This window comes from Glandiceps talaboti, chromosome 1, assembly GCF_964340395.1.
Source record: "Glandiceps talaboti chromosome 1, keGlaTala1.1, whole genome shotgun sequence".
NCBI classification, from domain to species: Eukaryota; Metazoa; Hemichordata; class Enteropneusta; family Spengelidae; genus Glandiceps; species Glandiceps talaboti.
In genome coordinates this window covers 437,727-455,161 of record NC_135549.1, presented here as the reverse complement: position 1 = coordinate 455,161, position 17,435 = coordinate 437,727, and the positions used below count along the sequence as shown (strand labels likewise).

The 17,435-nt window shown below is 35.3% G+C and overlaps 1 protein-coding gene across 1 annotated transcript in view; it reads right to left on the bottom strand.

Moving 5' to 3' along the window:
• Positions 1-9,021, bottom strand: part of LOC144440149 (uncharacterized) — a 105,817-nt gene extending 96,796 nt beyond the window's left edge. Inside the window, exon 1 of the mRNA XM_078129424.1 lies at positions 8,912-9,021. The gene's annotated coding sequence lies outside the window, so the exon portion shown is untranslated. The remainder of the gene's footprint in view (positions 1-8,911) is intronic.
• Positions 9,022-17,435: the final 8,414 nt, after the last annotated feature.

The window sequence follows — 17,435 nt, the reverse complement described above, 5'->3', positions numbered from 1 at the left end:
GCAGAAGAAATAATCAGACCAGTTGGGAATCGGAATATTACACCAGAGGCATCATCTCTGATATATTGGACTAGCATGTGTTCGGCATACGTACGCGCTGAACTATAAAGTAATATGATAATATGGAAGATGACACAAGGCGATTGTGTAGAAAAGTTATAACCGTGTCAAAAGTACAGTTGGCTTTTTACTCCCCACAGGCAAGAATGTTACAGCGGGTCGGCACCGTTTATACATGATACGTCCGTTAAGTCATTTTGTCTCAAATTTCATTGAAACCTGGTACAAAGGTGACGTGATATGAGACATATGCATGTCACTTTGTTTTGCGACGTGACACATGCAATTGACCAAATGGAAGCCATATTTGTAGACTAAGTAAAAATGCATATTTATAGCGTAACGCATATCCATATATTAGCAGATATGACCTTTCTGCTAATATATTCATATCTGTCCCTGACTATATTTGAGGGTGTGTCTTCTGCAAAGACTTCTTAGATCCCTTTTTGGGACACGTAACTACACCATTTCGTCACTATAATTTTAAGCTCATAGGATATCTTACATTTTCCGTGAGTAATGCTGATATCAGTACCATGCATACCTGAGCAAGCAAAATTAAGACAAACAGAGGAGGAGAGGAGAGGAAAGGAGAGTATTCTGCACCATATGAGACCTAATTAATACTTAATTGTTGTGTGCTTTCGTTGTGGTTTTGAAGAGTAAAACGCACAGTTGAACTACTGTAGGTTCGACTGTGTGTTTGGAAAGAAAAAAGCAATTACATATACTTTGCAGCTGATAAAACTACCCGAACAGTCAGTGATTAATCGGTTCCACTTATGCCGATGCAATCACTTTCTACCCGGTATACTTCCCTGAGTATGTGTTCTATCGTCCTAAACTTTGGCTACCTAATAGTCTCTAAGATACAGGAGTTATACGTTTGTCATTGGGTTCTGATAAACGCAATACGAATTTCCATTTATATGCCAATGGAAATCAAATGTAAGTGTTTTTGAGTCATTGCAGGAATAACACCAATTTACGGAAGTCAAATCTGGTGTGAATGATCTTATTGAGAACATGAACATTGACCAAGACATACTATTACGATCTATTACCAAACCTGCACATGTTTGTAGGTTAAAGGGTGTGATTTCATTCTGATTTTGTCAATTAAGTTAGAAACTTCGACACATTTTTGTAAGTTTATAACGGTGTTTAATGTGTTTTTACAGACAGATAGCAGGGAAAGACTATCGTACGTAATCGAATGTTTTGAAAAGGGACCCACATGTATATAACAGTTTTATTTTCAGATAGTGTATTTTTGTTGTCTTTTATGTCTGTTTTTTCTCCAATCAGTTGTACAGCATTGAGATTATTTTTAATGTAATGCGCTTTATAAGAATTACAGATTATGATTACGATTTATGATCAAGTTGCACAGCAATTCCCCCTTCCCCCATGAATGGTCAAGGATAAACCCTGTCACGAGGAGCAATCTGGGGAAGTTACTGTAGTCTATGATAACTAGTATATACTGAGGTCATGCATTTCATTATATCATGGTGGTAGCCTCGTGGTGAGCATCATACAAAACATTAAGATTTTATGAAAGTTTGGGAGAAGATCTGCTTGTGAAATATTTTTCAAATTTGTCATTACATCTTGTTAAAGTGGTATCATACATATTCATTTTCCTCGACGACTAGTACTGGTACCTCGGACTGTCTGGGGAGAAGGGGTCGGCACCCGTAGCACCCTTGCACTGCTACAATAGTCGTATAACAACAGATAATCTGAACACTTGCTCTCGGTTGCCCCTTTACGATATCCTACAGACCTGAACTATATATGTAGACACAGCTTGAGTTGTCAATAAAATAACAATGATCAAGCATACAATTTAAGTGCTATATGATTTCATTTGCTCTATTAACTGCAAGTATCCAACTTTAATATTTGTTACTATCCTCCAGCTACAATGCTAACCTTTGTTTGGTTGCATCACACACACTTTGCTTCCTTCGAACCACATATAAGACTCTTTTTCTTCTGTCTTTAACTTTGTCCAAACATACCCAATGGTCAAGTCAAGTCTCGCTACCCGAATCACCTAAGCGCATGACAAAAATAGCAATCATTTCATTTCTTAGTGTCCAGAACTAACCATACCACCCCTTTTATAGTATATGCACATTCAAGAGACTTGTTTACCACCAAGCCACCCACCTGTCGCATCTAATATGCTATTTCACTGCTAACTGATTTACATACAATATACATTTATGTTCAGCCATCTGGTCATCTAACATGATAATTCATTCCTAGTTCAAAAAGATAGTTCACTACCAATAATTTACATACAAGGTAACACTCATTGATTTATATACAAAGTAAACATGTTTGATCAGGGTCAACCTAAATTCAATGTCCAGATTAACATTCTTAATATAACTTCTTATACCAGCTAAAAGCAGTATATTTGCAGCTTTGTCATTTACATCATTATTAAGTCAGTGGAGAAAATGTGCCCATAGATCTTACATATAATATATTGTCTGAGATTGTGTTGGTTAACCATGGTTCTATATTCGCGAACATTCTCTGTTGTAAAGTACGTTAGTTTGTTCATCAAAAAAAAACTGTGTAAAGAGACCGTAATGGATTACACAGCACAGTGTGTATTCGTCAACGGCAAACACACCATCATTCATCACCATACTATACGTCACACCATAACGTGTACGTTTCACAATGAGAATACTTTATTTGAAATGTTTTGCAGCTATGCATTAAATCCATACTTTCTAATGTGATTTATACCCAACAATTATATTTCAATTGACGAATGTTTTTGCATAAAATATGAAGCTCACAGTACTTTATTTAGGTCGTATGATATACAACCTTATTCATATATTAATTTAATGTAACGTATTCAAAGTTGAACACCACAGCCTTTTATCTTGGGAATGTCATTAAACTATAGCTCCAATGGCGTTGTAGCACAACTGAGGATAGATTAAATGTACAATATTTGACTGAGAACACCCATTTCAGATCAAATTTTCATTTTCAGCTTTCAGCTGCGACATCCTTATCATTTCATGAATAACCTTTCGCCTATACGTCCCAACAAACACTCTCACCGAATTCCAGACCAATCTGCGCAGTAGTTTTTGAGTGTAATTTTTTTTTTAAAAGTTAAAAATCGTTCATTTTAGTCCTAATTTGCATATTAACAATGAAGTCAAGATGACCTTTCGTCCGTTACTTTTGGAATTTGACTTTTTGTTCCCAAATATCACATATCATTTTGATACACCTAAGTACCCAAATAAACACTAGGTCACCATCAAATACCAAGGCACATTTTGGCTTTAAAGTTGGTCAGACACACACACACACACATATGTATGTATGTATGTATGTATATAAAGTCACACTTCAACATAATACTAGTATAACATTATCATGCATATAACCGTACTGAACCTCAGTTCACCTGTGCTAAAAATATCCCCATTATAGTTGTAGGTTTAATATTTACGTATTATTATTTTGACTCCCCTCCCTTCTCACCAGCTCTGACTCCATGTAAATAAACAGTGGGAAAGTATCTTTTCGGGCAAATATAATCAAAGTTGATAGGTATTTTACAACTTGACCCCTCCTCCCATTGGAGCTACCACACACACATGTACTGTCATTGTCAGAAATCGTACGTCAACATTTGTCATACAAAAAGATTGTCTCAACTTTCACCATATTCCGGTCAAGATCATTGCGTTAGAAGAGCCTTTGGCTCAACAATTTATCGAGTTTAAATAAAGTCTACCAAACAAACAAACAAGGTCACCTAAAATTGAAATCTGCCAGATAACAGTAACAACAGGCAAATCTGAATACAGTGTTTGATGTAACCATCAACAATGGCAGAGAGACACCTTCATTATTATTATTATTATTACACACACGCACACGCACGCGCACACACACACGTTATTTTGGGACGCTTGAAGAAATATATGCGTTTCCCTGTTCAAGCAAAATGCAGGAGATATATTTACACCAATGCTGAAGTTACGAATCCAACATACAGTATTGCAGTTTGGTTTAAGTCATATAATTAAATATTTATCATAGAGAAGGCCGCTGTATACTGAAAATCATACATGTTCAATATTTAAACGTTTTGCTTATCAATAGGTTCAACTCCCAAGAGATAGTGTTATTTTCTATATTGTCCCAAAGGGACGTATTACAAATTTACTTATATATATTTTTGGAGACAGTAAAAATCCCTTTCTTCGTGAAAATATATGTAAATATCTATTTAGAAAAAAAATTAAATTAAAAAAAAAGAAGAAAATATTTGTTATTACCATAATTGATCTGGAGTGTGATATATTGTGCGAATAATGGATTGATGAACAGATCTGTTATTTGTGTCATCTGCATGTCCTTTCCGTCGTATGTGAAGATTCTACTAAAGTCTTATCGGGTGTTTTGCTTCAAGGCTTTTCTTTATGAACTTTTTTCTTAAACACAGATACGTTAGCTACTGATAAACTATACGGGTAGTCAAAATTTGGGGTTGAAACAAAAAAAAAGATGAAAACAACATTTAGGTGGATAGAGTATCCATTTCTTAATAGACAAAAACACACCGAATTCTTTGACATGGCCTGAAAATATCATCAAACGAACACATTCTTCTTCCCCTTACCAATTTATTAAAGAGAAGTGAAATGCTATCACGTGCACAATCTTGACAAACTATAAAATATTGCGTTTCTGGAGACGCTTGTGACAAGTGCACAGAGAGCGGCTTGCCAGTTAGAATTGTAATTACGGTAGTCAATAATAGATGCCATACAAATAATATGAAACCGTACCTTGTACAAACTATGACATATAAAAATAGACCAACGTCAATGATGAATGACATTTTTATGAGTCTTCCTGTAACCTTAGAAAGACGATACCCTTGTTATATACATGACGCCCACTTTAAGATTTATATGTTTGTAATTCGGAAGTTATTCTATCGAAATACATGATATTACATGTATTATTTTTACCAGATAATAGGCAAGTATGAATTTGTGTTTGTTTGATTGCAGTATGAATGGGAAGATGTGAAGAAATTTGCTAAACAATGTTTTAATGTGGCTACTGTAAAAAATGTATAATTTGTGTTTAATGTTTCTGTTAAGGGAAACACCATTTTTATTTTCCTAATATGAAAGTCATCCGTAAGACCTAGCAATTCCCGATATTTTCAAATAAATGATACTAAAATCAAATATATCTAGGATTTGAAATTGGGTATAATTGTTGCATTCGTACTGAAACCGTTGAAAGACACACGGTATAAAGCGTTGTTGCTGTAGTATGCCTAATCTAATTTATGTATTCAATGCAATGTAATTACTTGATACCTGTATTGTGCAAAGATTATCTTTAGTCAGTGTAAAATAACATTCAAAACATGTCCATAGTTACAAACACGAGGTAAAAACGAATTCCGAGCACGAAGTAGAGCGTGGGCACACGATTACCATCCGATCAAGAACATTCAAAATTAATGTCCACAAATTTCCTTTTGAACGATGTTGTGTTGAAAATGCTCACCTGCTCCATTGAATGTCAGAGGTGGGAGAAAAATGTCAGATTCGTTATATTAGGCGTGCTTTTTTGGGTACTGGTATTCTCATACAACTGACTACCTTTCAACATCTAAGGAACAAGAAAGGCGACTCATTGATTGCTACGTATACAGTGATGGACAGAGATTTGGATTTCAGACACAAATCTAAATTTAGAAGTGACCCTTTTAAATTTGTTATCCCTAAACAGCTTTCGAGACATTGCTTGCGGGATAGCAAGTCACGTGAGCGTGACATCTTGCTGATATCACGCCGCATTTTAATTACTGGAAGGCCCTTGGGAAGATGCTTTACAAGACAGCAACCTCTCGCCAGGCTGTAATCTGATAAATTGGCAGCTTTAGCATCTTAAACTTAGCGTGATTCTCTTGTACGCTCCGTATTTCCGATATTGACTGAAGTAGTGCGGACGTATCAACGCTAACGAGATCTATCTTCAAGCTAATATTTTCTTTCGTTATGTTCGGCCAGAAATCAAATACACTTTTAAAGAGTAACTCATTCAGTGTTGCTACACAAAATGTCACAAAAATTATCAATAGAACATTTTACAAGCTAGAAACTTGCTTTTGTCTATCAAAGTTTCCTTGATAACGTACCTTACATGACAGAAGGACTTTCATGTCGTTGCCATAGTAAGCTTATCAATTTAACATAAAATGCATTTCTGAAATGTAAATGATCCCGTTTTTCATCACCACTTTTATCAATATACATTCTTATATCAGAATTTTATCATTATTATCATTAAGAATGTGTTCTCATTCCGGATCCGTTAAACTAGAGACATTTATAGCCAAGATTTTGAAAGGCTCCAAAATGATTGGACCGAAACTTATATCATTAGCTAAGATTCTAAACAAGTCGTTTAACGTGTCTGCATAAATCACCAACCCCCCCCCCCCAAAAAAAAAAAACACCAAACAAACAAACCCCCCAAAAACCCAACCCAACAACAACAACAACAACAACAACAACAACAACAACAACAAAACCAACCAAACAAACAAACAAACAAACAAAAAACAAACAAACAAACAAAAAACAAACAAACAAAACAACAACAAAAAACAAACAAACAACAAACATACATACATATATACAGATAGACAGACAGACAGATTAATGACACTCATTTGCATTAATAACAGGCTTCCAAGTTCTGTCTAGAGATGGCGCTGCATACACCCCTTTGTCACAGATTGGTAACATATTTTGTTAAGTTTATTGGCCCGGGAACTTGATTGTATTTGCATATACTATGAAGGGCACCTAGTGGCAATTATGATCATCCAATCGTGTGTGACAACCGAGTTGTTTTGACGCTAGTATAAAAGGGACAATATTTGATATAATTCTGGGAGCGGTACTCCAGATTCTGATCTATGGCGAACCTACAAAGTTGCTGTAGTATGCTGTTGGATTCCTGTATGGGGAAGTTCTGAACTGTGTCACTGCTTGGAAACTCAGTGTTTGCCATGAATGTGAATACTACATCAATGTGTGGAACTGAGCTTTGCATCACCGAACAATCGTCAACATCGTCTACAATTTGTGTGTGTTGTGACATACAGTGTGTTCCAAGTCTGCGCTTCATTATGCCATGACATGGAGTTGTCCTGCAATACATGCATACACAGACACAAAAAACCCAAAGACTGTCTGTTCATAGTATTAAGAGAGGAATTCAATAAATGTAGCACCTTGTTAAGGAGAGAATATTAAGTAACGACGTCTAGTTTCTCTGGTTCCTCAAACGATATCCTAAAATAGACGTTATGTATCCTTTGGTCTCCATATAGGGTCTCAAACTGATTGTTTTTTTTGTAACTTTCAATCCACAGTAACTGTTGTACATTTTACCTAACTTACAACTAGGGACATCAAGGGAGCAATTGTCAATAAAGCCAAACGTCTGATGAGTGAGATATCACATATCAGGTAATTATAATTTATTTGAGGCGAGATTGTAAAACCCATGAAGAATTCTTTTTGTAGTCTGAGATGACTAACATTCATATCAGATGTAGGATTTGATTTACAGTGTAAAATAAATTTTACTTTAATATCCCTGTTTGTCAAGACAACCCGCGGTAAAAACACTGCACCATAACATAGATTGATGACTAGCTCAAATATACTTTACACCATACAAACAAATCTTGTTGTGTCAAATGTATACACCATAAACAAACCTTGTCGTGTCAAATGTATGTACCATAGAAACAAGTCTTGTCGTGTCAAATGTATGCACAGTAGCATTTAGACCAAAGACATAAATCTTATCTTGTGTCAAATGTATGGAGCAATACGCAATTAAGTGCAACATTTATTATATTTTCTCGATATTTAGTGTATTCAGAACTACAATGTGATTACACATTCGTCGGACGTCACTGTAGTCTTATTTACATCTTCTCAAATTCAATACTTGGCCATATGATATGAAATTATACTGTATTCAAGTTTTCTTATTTGTGATGATGTTTTGTTTATCTTATCATACCTCGTATCACTCATACCCCAAGCCCTAAATTGTCGACATTTTGTCAGAGTTACATGAGTGCCCGACTTTACATATTATTTTGTGTGAAATGTTTTAGACTCAAGCTTTCAATCTGTTGCAACAAATGCGGCGAATATAATCACCAAACAAAAATTAGTAATTGATCCCTAGCTAGATATTATCAACTATAAAATGTAGGTGTGACCTCAACAGATAAACAAATCATCATATAAGTGTTGAAACATGAAAGTTATAGGTTTGAGGAATATGAAAAATCAATAATGTTAACCAAACCTTTTGTCAGCCCTTCTAATAATGACTAATCAGACAGTCCTTATCTTGTTTATATGAAACATTGAGTACAGAGAAATCATCTGACGTGATGCTTATAAATCTCAAAGTTTATCTATGGTTAGATTTGTATTTGTGTGTCATCGTAATCGAAGGTGTAAATTATGGACACATGCAGACTGTTAGAGGTTGCAAAATAATTGCCCTACTGCAGAAATTGACATTTGTCCCGACACTATACCTCGAGTAAAACCAAAGGTTTGTTTGCCAGAAATCGTGCTTGTCGATAAGATGTATACAAATTAGATCTTTGAGCATAAGATGATAATGTACAAATTCAATTGTTATAATAGATTTGGTACACGTTAAAAATCCGGAAATGAAAAATTATCATGTTTAGAATAAAATGAATATATTCGATACTACTTACGTTCCCCGTATAAGTCTCAATGGAAAAACAGCTTACAGGAAATGGACGATAACCTTATAACTGTCTGTCGACCGGTTTCAGTCACATCGCGCGATAGTTTTCTCTGCTCTGCTCTTCTCTGCTTGGCGTCGTGTCTTTCACACAAATCAGTGGTGTCAGACGAACGGTTTTTATACGCACAACTCCCTGACTACACCTGTCTCCAAGACTCTAGCAGTTATATGATAGTGGATCAACACTAATGTACACGTATCCTAATCTTACGAGCACGTATACAAGTATTATCTTCTACTCCGGGCTGCCAGTTGGCCATCACATGAGAAAACACGCAAATAAAGATTGTATAGTGCGCCCCCAGCAGTCTCTTGAGAGCAAACAGGCAATAAAGATAATGACGTAAGCAGTATGGATCTGATCGTATTTCACATCCTCTCTCCATCCTGTGATTAAAGTATGAGTATACACGTCTTTTTGTCCGTTACTGTAACATACGTTTTACCTGGGATTTCTTGTTCTCACGTTGGAACAAAATTAGTACAAAGAAATTTCCGGACGAAATTTGACGCTATTATATAGTGTAATTCCATGGACAGCTCGAGAACGTATGGAAGTCTTCAGATTTACTGAAGTTTAGGTTTGGGAATGAATTGAACGAATGTTAAGGCATTACGCTATCGTATGGCCTGTGATCTGATAAATCATTTTGATCTTGGATTGAGTTTTTCAATGGAATTATTTTTATACGTTAACTAATGGTCGATAATTGAATCATTGAATCGCAAGAACCGAATATATAACAATGGCATTGCTGTATGCAAACCGTTGTATAACTGTTAGGGGGAGGGGTTCCTATATACTATAATTTATGAAAATGCCTTCCTTTGGAGCATGCATTTTAGTTTGTTTTTCTAGAACAAGGGTGTATTTTAGGAGGCTTGTGCAATTTGGGTCATCTAGCTGTGGACTAAAATGAGACAATCCTCCATTTTCGTTGAAATGTCATACAATTTTACACGGTGAATTTAGTTTCACGAGAAAATACTTGGGCCTCTCTTAAAACACCTTGTTTTCGAAACGTCATACTCCCAGTCGACCCTCTCTTGTTCTTTGGGTACATACCAATCCATTTCAATAATGTCACGAACTTTTACAAAATTCTACACTTTACCAAACCAGTAAGCGAATGCTCCGCAGTGTATTTGTCCCCAATTTGAAATCATTCTTCAAGAAACAAATATATTTTTTTTTAGAACAAAAAGTTACTGGTTACTCTCGAATACTTATTTCAACCTTAGTGTTTATATGCGATCAATACTGCATAAAATAACGTGTACATAAAGAGGCCTCTGCACGATGGAAACTCTTTAGTTGTTCAGTGCACGGAATAGATACATGTATCACTTTTTACACTTTTAGCACTTACTCCGTTATGGAATCAGTCCATGTCAACTCGTAGCTGAACCGAAAAAAAATATGAGCAACATTTAGATGTCTTCTTGCAACAAAAGTATAGTCTTTTTGATAGACAATATATTTGATAGCGAGACGACTCGATCTGGTGAGAAGAGGGCAAAGGCTAATGTAAGTGACAGGTGTTCAAATGTTGGAACAATTTCCACACACCATCTCACTATTATGTATATACTCAATTGTACTTTATAAATGTCACTCATTTTGTTTAACTTCATGCCTTTGCGTGTGTACACTTCCAAGTTATTTACTTCTCTGTGGTACAAGTACACATTAATCTACATACTAATGCACTTAATATACTCTTGTTTAAGATTTATTGTAACAGTAAGTTTAATACAGTATATGTTAAAGCAAACTTGTCAACGTTTGGGAATCATATCCAGTGTCAGGAGCTGGAAGTTGTTATCTAGTGAATGTGTCATGTATACCAATACTTACCACTTAACGTATATATTTGAAAGGAAAAACAGACACTGACGATATATTGTACCCTTTTACGATTCGTTGTATCCTTTTACGATTCACGGTACCCTTTTACGATTCATTTTACCGTATTGCAGTGAATCGTAAAAGGGTACAATGAATAGTATTCTTTTACGATACCCTTTTAATCGTATCCTATTCATTGTACCCTTTTATGATTCACTGTATTCTTTTACGATTCATTTTACCTATATGCTATGATGTTACAGTAATGGTATTAACATGGAAAAATGAACATTGTATGGGCTGTGGACATGGTCATGAATGCAATTTGTTTTCAAATTGTCCATCTGTCTCTTTTTTATTCAGTCTATAATTATTTTATTTGCAAATTATGTGTATATTTTTTTCAAATGTATAATTGTTTTCTTGTCTGACGAAAAATAAAACATTCACAAATGATCAAGGTCATAAATACAAGTACAAGAACAGACACGTGTCACTCTTTATTACATATCTACCACTGTGTACGTTGATGTACAGTCAGAAATAAAACCGCTAACTTCACTGTTAACTATGCAATGAGATACATAAAATAGATCATAATGCAAAACCAATCCTGATGAACCTAAGCAAATAAATTCATTTGTTTTTAAGCACATGCGCTTCTTTCAGGTTGTTACACACGTTTTGAACAATTGTTTTGTTGGTTCATAGAGTATTTCATTATTTTTCTTGACCATTGCAAGTTCTGAAGTATCAAATAACTAAGCAAATTAGTCGCTTACCTATCAAATAAATATGCAAATTAGTTAGATAATTTCACTGCAAACAAGTAAACAACAACTTCAACTATATACACATAATCGATCTTGGTATTTACTAATGTATTGAAGGTATTTGGTATTTTAAATTTTGCCACTGGATAATTATATACTTCTATGAAAAATTTGTCATCCAATATCAGAAGGTACCTTTTGACCCTGTGGAATAACGGATATATTTCTGAATTCAAATCCTTTGAAAACCAACTGGTTCTTAGTCGTCTAGAACTAATAGTTTCATTACTGTATCCTTTATTTTCTGATCACTATCAATAGCGGTGGTGTTCGCGTCCGGTTCGGAGGCGGCAGACAACAACGATCTTGTTTTCCTGGTTGGATATCAGTTTAAAATGACCATGACAATAACTACAATTATTACGTTACGTTTGGTTTACATATGTAATAATAACAGATGCCGAAAGACCACACAATGGATGGTAGGACATACATAAGTTATGTTCACGAGTGATTCGGTTTATTCTGCCACCGTATCATACATCTGACACAATACCACGTGTTCTCGTACCGCATCTGATATTTACGAGTAGCCAACCAGAATCCGCTTTACATATAACATTCAACGTTCGCACTACGCATTCTCATTCGTTGAGTAAATTCACTCAGCGCTCTCGTTTGTCTCGAGAACTCCTACATGTCATATGTGATATATCCAGGTGTTTAATTAATATGTCTTGCCTTTGAATACCTTGAAAAAGAATTTCCATTCGAAACGTCGAATTACATCTATTTATTCGGACTGTCTCACAAGTTCCTTATGCATTTACATGTCACGATGTAGGTATTGGGCGCTCACAGAACAAAAAAAAAGAATAATTGACAATAAAACTAGTAGGTAAATACAGAATCGCGCCCAGTTCTCTACATAAGATTGTAATCATAGGAATTATCTAAAAAATTCGACACTATATGCCAAAATAAATTCTCCTCCTAATATATAATTCCATGATATTACCCCATTTGTCTTATTGTATAGAGATATGGGGAAATACCTATAAGACGTTTCTGCAACCCATCTTAAATCTTCAGAAGAAAGTAATCCGACTCATCACATTTTCTGATTTTCGTGCTCCCTCTGCCCCTCTGTTTCGACATCTTAAATGTTCACCAGTTATGTATATTTAATACTTGTTTATTCATCTTTGATTTGAAAAACAACAATTTCTCACAGACAGTGCACGACTACCTCGACCCAATACCACATAATTATGTGACACGACTCTCAACAGGAGACAAATTCTACATTCCAAAAGTTAATCTCACTTTGAGCCAACACAGTTTTAAGTACACAGCCACAAAACACTGGAACTCGTTACCTGACCAACTGAAAAAGATAGGAACAAGATCTACTGTTAAATCCCAATTAAAACAGTATTTACTAGTCTAAGTTAATTTACTCTGAAACATCGTTATAACCCCCGTTTGCCCCTTGTATATATTTTCGACATGTGTATTTTTTTTTGATATTAAGACATTGCTCTTCTGCATATGTTTTCTTTGTGTATGTTTGTGTGTGTGTGTGTGTGTGTGTGTGTGTGTGTGTGTGTGTGTGTGTGTGTGTGTGTGTGTGTTTTGCTTCCGTTTTGGTCTGTTATTTCAAGGGGTTTTTTTTGGTTATTTTTTATATCATATTACTGTATATGTTTTCCTTGGGCCTCGAACTCGACTAGTTTGAACAAACTATTTTTTGTGGTCCAGCCAGAAGTTCAAATTATCCTTTTATATATACTTTTTTTTCTCATTGGCGATGTGATTACTTGATTATTTCATTTTCCTCACTTGATATGTAAATTTTTTTTCGACCTTTGGCAAATAAATAATATATCAGATTGTAGTGTCCAGCCGACTTGCAAATTATCAAAAGAATAATGATAGATACTTGGAGTCGTAAAATATCAAAATTATTAATAAAGCACATACTTATATTAATGAAACTAGCTTGTCTCGAAGATATAGGCTACAGGCGAAACAGAGACCGCAGGCAAAGATGAGTACTGAGGTGAATAGCCTGACGTTCTGTTGACTGTTTCCCTTGAAGTTACAATCTCTCGATTGTTCATGAGGAAATACAGAATGATAAATTGATATTCATAAATGATAATAACATTAAAGTTAAATTCAAATTATCATATGAAATTTTAATTAACAAAGTGGTTATACGAATGTAGAATATTGTGTTGCTTTTGAACCGAATTATGTATATTTCGGTTTATGGAGCGGCTCTTTCATCTTCAGTCGGTAAGGAGACATTATTCACTTAGAGTTAACGAACCCAATTTCTTGTTGGTACAGGATATTGAATATAGTATTCTCCCGTGAGTTATTCATTATTATTATTTTTATTATTATTATTATTATTGTTATTATTATTATTATTAGACTTTATTTCAACTCGATAGACTGTTGAGCCAAATGGCTTTTCTCACACAGTGTCGAGCAATATAAATTTTTTACACTTTATACATTAAACATGATAAAAAGTACACTGAAAACTGCTAAAATAAAAACGTAAAAACGCAGACAGGTATAGACTAACCAGATTTAAACTGCATGCCTCCCGTAAGGGAATCACTAATTATTTAAAAGCAACCTTACTACACAAATGACTGACATGTTTATCCCAGGCCAGAGTATCATCAATTGAAACACCTAAAAGCTAGTCTAGACTTTTTCTTGAAGGTTCCAATAACCATCACTTTAGTCCTTTCAGCATTAATACACGTGTTATTATGTCCACACCAACTCAGAATGGATTTCATGTCACCGTTGGGGCTATTTTCAAGTGTATGGATATTACGGCTGACAGCCTGTACAGCAGTATCGTCAGCATACATATACATTTTTGAATTTTCTGAAGCTAGGGGAAGATCATTAATAAAAAGAAGGAAGAAAAGAGGGCCTAGAATTGAGCCCTGAGGGACACCAACATTAATTGGAAGGGCATCGCTCAAGGTCCCTTTTAAACTAACAGACTGGGATCTATGCAAGAAAGTGTATAGTTTTGTCGGAACATCCATACATTTTGAGTTTTTGCAGCAGTATATTATGATTGACAAGGTCAAACACTTTCCTGAAGTCTATTAATAAAACTCTGATGAGGTTTCCCTTGTCAATTGCATGATACCAATTATTTGAAAGGTACGTAAGGGGAGTTTGACAGGAATGTAACTTACGAAAACCAGATTGATTGTTGGACAATAAATTATGAGACGACAGAAAATTATAGAAATGGGTGTGCACGTGTGGTTCCAAAAACTTAGACAAAACAGGTAAGACATCAAGGTTTGTCAGCATAAATCATAATGAACAATAGGTAAAACAGATGACAGGTGTGTGTGTGTGTGTGTGTGTGTGTGTGTGTGTGTGTGTGTGTGTGTGTGTGTGTGTTTTGTTTAACTTTTTTTATCCGTCAAAGGATAAGGATACTTTAAATTTATGAACAGGTACTGAAAGGTATAGTCTGAGGCTTATAAAAGAAATCGAATACTTACTTCGTGGGTGTACTTACTGATCACTTCACGGGTGTTTTTTTTATAGTTCCATCGAATAACTAATCAAGGGAATCGTGTAGATTTTGGTTAGCGGAATATCGGAAAAGGGCTAATACAATATGTATATTAATCTACCCCGTGTATATATATTTAAACAAGAAGTCAATGTACACTGATGTATTGATTTCGGTATCATGGGAACAGTTGTGATTATATCCATATAATTATGACGTTGACAGGTTTAGTTCATGAACACCTATCCACTTGTTTATGTCTCTTCATATCTACAAAAGTACGCACGTCAGCACATCTTTTAACTAATGAACATTGACACTTTATGCCACCAACCGTGTTGACACTATCACTATTCATTCCGTCTATTGCTGCGGCCAGATATAACTTGACAGTAGACAATTCAACCCCTTACAAATACAAACGAGTAAAAGATATAGCCTATCACAAGGCTGCTAATAAACTGTAAGGGAGGTTTATATCTTCAGTTGACTTGTCCTTCGAAGGGCTGTAATTCCCAGTCAAAAACACACACACCGAACCCCGGGGGAGTATCGATGTGTTCAATCTATGTATTTGTAGGCTGTTCCATTATCGTCGTTTCTAACCTGAATCGTTTACTTGCGATGAAAAATTAGTGTTACGTCTATTATATTTACGAGTGGATAGGCGCCATCTTTATCTCAGCATTAAGTACGACCCCAGTTTTAAATCCTTGTATAATTGAAAGATGTTCCAAGATAGAGCCAAAACTTTATCTCAGAACCACAATGAAAGCTTTTCTCCATGCCTAAAGACAGTGCCACGGGGAGAAAAGCTTTCCTCAAAATAGAAATAATTCAGCTCTTGATAAACTCCGTCAAAGTTTATACCAAATGTCAAAGTTTATACCAAATCCTTGACAGCAATCGATAGAGTATGCATGCGTTATCACTATTAGCATAATAGACTCCAAACTATTAGTACCATTGTTGGTTTGATGATTATATGGAATTTATTTTATTACGAAAGAACACGTGTGCTTTATTTCTATTCTAAATGTATTGTCATCAATGCGTATTAATTATTTGTGTTGAGTATTTCCCCTTATTATTCTATGTGTCTTTAGCTAGCATGTCATAATGTTAGCCTTTGAATATCAAACTCTAAAACTACACCCCCTATTAAGCCTATAACATTCTTGAGAGGTAAGCTGTGGTAGCTAGGTTGATCAGTGTTGTTAGTGTGACCGACTCGATCGGAAACATCATAAAATGAAGTTAATAATTATTTGAGTAAATAGGCTGATTCAGAGAATGTAAAATTTTGCCATAAATACGACTTAGTTCTATACCCCTAGGCCTTTCGATGATCGCGAAGAGCTTGAGGCAAAACATCAGGTAGTTGGATATGATAGTTGCATTGATACACAGAGCACTTACAATATGCAGGGCCTATCAATATCGTTTTTTCTTCCGTAAGGAAAAGATACATTCGGGCTGAAATGTCTGTGTGTGTGTGTGTGTATGTATGTATGTATGTATGTATGTATGTATGTATGTATGTATGTATGTATGTATGTATGTATGTATGTATGTATGTATGTATGTATGTGTGTATGTATGTATGTATGTATGTATGTATGTGTGTGTCTGTCCGTCTGTGTCATCGTTTTCTCCAAAACGGCTGGCTCAATTCAAACGAAATTTGGCACAAGTGTTCCGTTGAGTAATGGCAAGAACTGTTTACGTTTTAGTAAAAAATTCCATCAATATTAATGAGCAATTTGCGTAATTGATCGATCGATCGTCTGGTCGCACACGCGCTTCGTTTCGAAAGTGCGCCACCAACGTCGATGTAAGTAAACCAGGAAGCTACGGTACGAATACAAGCTGTTGTTCTACACTGAGAAGACTCTGTTTTCAGGGGTTTCAAGTGTTTGTATTGATATTTTCCTTGAATCTGAAGATTACTACATCAAAGCAAGGAGGTGAGCACTGAAAATACACATCATATGTAAGCTTTATTGCAAAAATATACAGTCACGATCGTCTGCTCACTTCACACCTTTCAGGTATGTATACGATTTGGAGCAGATTGTGCGTCTGTCAATCTCGATCGAAACAAGAATGTATACACTTTACCCAGGGATGAAGTCCCGGGGATGAAGTAGGGCAATAATACCTTATCATTTCACTGTATTAAAGTTATTCAACTCTTACGATGCGTACCATGAAGGATGTAAACTTTCTGGTGCCTAATAGCAATGTTATGCGGGTTTCAATTTCGTCTATTATTTGCCGT